At 37.6% G+C, this 5,364-nt stretch overlaps 1 non-coding gene across 1 annotated transcript; it reads left to right on the top strand.

Moving 5' to 3' along the window:
• Positions 1 to 829: 829 nt before the first annotated feature.
• LOC117801629 lies at positions 830 to 936 on the top strand. Its single transcript, XR_004624390.1, has one exon. It is a non-coding gene; the product is annotated as a U6 spliceosomal RNA (small nuclear RNA).
• Positions 937 to 5,364: the final 4,428 nt, after the last annotated feature.

Raw genomic sequence — 5,364 nt, 5'->3', positions numbered from 1 at the left:
AATAATTCATATCAATCTGGGATTTTATAATACAAAGCACTTTATACAGATAATGCTCAGTGAGGTACCATAGCCTTGTGGAAAGATAATTTTTAAGCGAAGCAGATATGAATTTGAATCTTGGTGATACTTTACTTCTCTGAGCCTCTTTTCTTCATCTGTCTGTTTAAAACATATACAAAGATGATCTGTGTTCCAGTCCAGTTACTGATATAAGCTATATCTGAATTTTATGGAGAATTTATTCTAATTATCACCATTCTTAATTTTCTCAGTAAACAGTGAGGAAGGTAATAGTGTTGTCTTTTTTGCATATGGGAAAATCAAGGGTAAGTTTAAGTAATTTTTCACATGACATCCAACAAGTGTGTTAAAGAACAAAGATTTGAATCTTTGTTCTCAGCTATATGCTTTCCCCTGTGCCATAGAGGAGGAAAATTACTTCATTTTGTCATCTTGCAAGCATGGAGTATGTAAAATGGTAAAGAACTGAGAGCTGGATGGTATTACAATACAGAAAGTTTATAAGCATTTAACTGACCAGACCTTCACAATGTTGATCAAAATCCACCTGGATGGGGATGGGGTGCACTCTCTCATCCTACATAGCTCTTACTTGGCCTATCTTCTTCAACAATTTAATTAAATTAAATAAAGGACACTCTGATTAAATATGTAAACAGAGAATGCAACAAGTAGGTAATATGCTGGATATCAAAATCTGGGTTTATTTTAATAGAAATAGGTAAGAAGAATGAGTCAAAATAATGAAACAAATTTTATCAGAGATCAATAAAAAATCCTATATTTATGATTAAAACAATGAAACATACTCACTTCAACAGCACATATACTGATATTGGAATGATAGAGAGAAGGTTAGCATGGCTCCTATGCAAGAATGACACATAAATTTGTGAAGTGTTCCATGTTTCTTCTTTCTTTCTTTCTTTCTTTCTTTCTTTCTTTCTTTCTTTCTTTCTTTCTTTCTTTCTTCTTTCTTTTTAAAGATTTTAATTATTTATTTGACAGAGAGAGAGACAGCCAGCAAGAGAGGGAACACAAGCTGGGGGAGTGGGAGTGGGAGAAGCAGGCCTCCCAGCAGAGCAGGGAGCCCGATGTAGGGCTCGATCCCAGGACACTGGGATCATGCCCTGAGCCAAAGGTAGATGCTTAATGACTGAGCCACCCAGGTGCCCCTCTTTTTTCTTTTTAAAATTAAACTTCATGAGTATGGAATAGGAGAGACATGTTTAACAACAGTCAAATATGAAAACAACTCTACGATTTAAGTTGACTACAAGTTCAATATGAATCAATATGGCAAATCTACCACTTAATCTTTGGTCCCATTCAAAGAAATTCAGCATCATACACAATGAAGATGATGGTTTCAAACTGTTCTGGGCTGGTCAATCTTCACCTGGAATTTCACATTTAAATCTGAACATCATATTTTGAAAAGAATCTTGACAAACTAAGGGTCATTTGGGAAACATTCCCAGGATGGTAAAAGGCTCAAAATATTATGCAAGAAATGCTTTGGAGATACTGGAAAAGTATACACCAGAGGAAAGAAAACACACAGGAAACATTATGATGAATGATCCAACTGGAAGAAAGATCTGACTTAGTCTCTGTAGATCCAAATAGTTGACAAAAGACCATGCAAGGGAGACATCTCTCAGGGCAAATGGATGGAAGTGAATGCTAATGTAGTCTACTGTTTACCAAACACATAGTTAATATCTACCNAACATATAGTTAGTATCTACCTTATATACTTAATTTCTCATAAAACCCCTTTAGATAGCAAGCACTGCTAACTCTATTTATAGATAAAAAAATTCTAGCTTAAAATATTAAAATAACTTACAATGTCCTATCAGGGATGCATCCTGACAACCATAAGTTGTAGGTATTATTTCAGTTACAAAAGAATCTGAATTAACAAATTTGCTAAAGGTCAAAGGTGACTACCTGATGGAACTGGCTTAATAAGCACTTAACTTGTGCCAGGACCTAGGCAATATATTTCACAAGTATAGTTTATTTTAACATGTGATGGGTATTGTTATTCCTTTCTTACAGATAAGGACACTGAGGCATAGATAGATAAAGCAATTTGCTCAAGATTGTAAGTGACTGAGATGGGAATAAAATTCAGGTCTAGGGGCGCCTGGGTGGCACAGCGGTTAAGCGTCTGCCTTCGGCTCCGGGCGTGATCCTGGTGTTATGGGATCGAGCCCCACATCAGGCTCCTCTGCTGGAAGCCTGCTTCTTCCTCTCCCACTCCCCCTGCTTGTGTTCCCTCTCTCGCTGGCTGTCTCTGTCAAATAAATAAATAAAATCTTAAAAAAAAAAATTCAGGTCTATGTGGCTTAACCGCTGTGCTATGCTGCCTCTCCTAGAGAAGCATAAAGAATTTTNCCACATCAGGCTCCTCTGCTGGAAGCCTGCTTCTTCCTCTCCCACTCCCCCTGCTTGTGTTCCCTCTCTTGCTGGCTGTCTCTATCTCTGTTGAATAAATAAATAAAATCTTTAAAAAAAAAAAATTCAGGTCTATGTGGCTTAACCGCTGTGCTATGCTGCCTCTCCTAGAGAAGCAGAAAGAATTTGCTACCAACTAACGCTCTCTAAAAATGTTTGAAGAGGCAGCCAGGTCTTCATCACTGAAGTGGTCCAAGTAGAGGCTGGTGGGCCCTGTGTGAAGGTAGAGCTATGATGAGATACCTAGAAACTCCAAGCCTCCATGATTCTGCCAAATTTGTTTTTCAGATTCATTTTTTACCGGGTGTGCTAAGTACCAAATAGGTGCTCGGTAAGTAGCTGTTGACTTGAATGGAATAGAAGTCCTTTCTCTAGAAGGGAACCCCCAAGGGCATTGCTGCGGGAGCTGTGGCTTTGCAAGTGAACTTTCTAGCTATTTGTGTCAAGGCTGAATTAGAGGGAGGCGGGCTTCCCAGCACAGCTAGCAATTAGAGTCCAACCCACAAATTCATACACTGGACTGGCTGCTTGCGTGGGAAGGAGAGTGAAGGAGGCACTTTCAAGGGATAAAGTAGAGGCAGCCATAGGCAGCAGCCTGTGAGCCATGGCCACAAGACAGACTGGACAGCTGGCCTCAGTCTTGATTTGGATTAAGATGTTTATTCTGCTCTGCCTCCCAGGCCTCTCCCTTCCTGCCCCAAGGGCTGTCCACTTGAGTGTCTGAAGAGGTGATTAATTAGATACAGACTCTCAGAACCTGCCAAGAAATGTTCTCAGACTAAGATTCACTTTGGGGGTGAAAGATACCCCCCCAGTGGTACTATATAGAAATCCCCTCCCTTTGCTGACTCCTATAGTTGAAAGGTCATGATCCATGAAAAAATACGAATTAAATGCATGCCATGCTGAGTTTTTGCCTGAGCAAAGATTTAACTGGCACTGTGAAATGGTAATGTAGGGACAGCATGCAACCCAAGTCTTGATTGGGGGTTTCCTGGGAGCAGGTTTTCTCAGAGGAATATGTATAGATTGTACATTTTGGTTTTTAGAGAGAGGATAGAAAGTCCTCTTGCAAATTACCCACTCCACTGGTTTATCAGAAATATCCAAATTATCACTTCCTTGCATTAAAACAGTGGTTCCCAAACATTTTGGTCTCAAATCTCATTTATACTCTTAAAAATAATGGAAGATCCCAAAGAGATTTTGATTGTGGGAGTTATACCTCTCAATATTTACCATGTTGTATATTAAAACTGAGAAAATTTTAAAACTTCAATTCATAAATTCCTTTTAAAATAACAATACACCATCATATGTTAACATAATATTTTTCTGAAAAATAAATATATTTTCTAAAACAAAAATATTTGGTTGAGAAGACCATTGTTGTCTTACATTTTTGAAAATCTCTTTAATGTCTGGCTTAATAGAAGGCAGCTGGATTCTAAGATCTGCTTCTGCTTTCAATCTGTTGTGATATGTTATTTAGGTTGAAGGTTATGAAGAAAATCCCACCTTACACAGTATGTAATTAGGCAAGGGAGGATTATTTCAGCAGACTTTTTAGATAACTGTGGTGACTTTCTTTAGTACACCAAAACAGGTTAGTTGTAGTACGGAACCTGACCCCATATCAATGAGCTTTTCATACTCTATTACATTAAAATCCATTGATCTGTCCTGCACTTTGAATGGATCTTTTACCCATGTATGATTCTATAATATCATACATTAATCATTTGGGAAATATTGATTCACTGAGTTATGCAGATCTTCCAAATATTGATACATTTCATTACACAATATAAAAAATCTCATATCTATTAATATCACCACTGATCTTATCAGAAAAATCTTTAAGTATTGGAAACTTGTCAAGCTCATGGTGGTAGGTAAAATTTTTTAAAATTCTAATTTTCACTGAAAGCTCAAAGTTTATCATTGAAATCAGATAGCGTCAGCTGTTTTCCTTGAAATGACAGACTCACTTTGTTCATTTTTGAGAAAATGTCTGCCAGATACTCAAGTCTGAATAACCTGCTTGTCTGTCAATTTTTCAAGAAAAGATGGTATTCCATGGCAAGAGTTGCTGGTTTAGTTCACAGCTCAAAAAAATCTCACAAGTGTTTTTCTTGAGAATTTGGTATGCCTCAAAAGTGTTTTATGTATGCTTCTCATTTTGTCACAAAAAATATTAAAAATATGTGTACTTGGGGCACCTGGGTGGCACAGTGGGTTAAGTGTCCGACTCTAGGTTTCAGCTCAGGTTGTGATCTCAGGGTCGTGGGATGGAGTCCTGTGTTGGGCTGTGTACTCAGCATGGTCTGCTAAAGTTTCTCTCTCTTCCTCTCCCTCTGCCTCCCCTATATGTGCATTCTCTCTCTCAAATAAACAAATAAATTTTTAAAAAATATATGTGTACTAAAGCATTTGGATTTTAATAAAATGAATAATACAGCTTCATTATAGATAATCTTTTTTAAATAATGATTTTTTATTATGTTATATTAGTCACCATACAGTATATCCTTAGTTTTTGATGTAATGTTCCATGATTCATTATTTGCGTATAACACCCAGTGCACCATGGATAATCTGAAGAAAACTCCCTTTTTGTTTTTCCCATGAGTGTGTGGTGTTGAAGCATGCAGTGATAGTTGGGTATGCTGCCTTGATTTGTTCTAAAGTGGCAGCAGTTATGTCCACAGTTGCTTCTGCACCATCAGTGCAAATGTTAACTCAGTGAGAATGGCAGATGATATCTTAGTATTATTATGAAAATAGCTGTGACTTTGAAGACCTCCAAAAATTTTCTTAAGGACCTCAGAGGCTCATGGGCTGCACTTTGAGAACCGTTGGGCTAAAGTGTTG

The sequence above is a fragment of the Ailuropoda melanoleuca genome, chromosome 3 (assembly GCF_002007445.2).
Source record: "Ailuropoda melanoleuca isolate Jingjing chromosome 3, ASM200744v2, whole genome shotgun sequence".
Lineage (NCBI taxonomy): Eukaryota > Metazoa > Chordata > Mammalia > Carnivora > Ursidae > Ailuropoda > Ailuropoda melanoleuca.
Note: the sequence above shows the minus strand (reverse complement) of the source record. Positions and strands in the feature narration are given on the sequence as shown.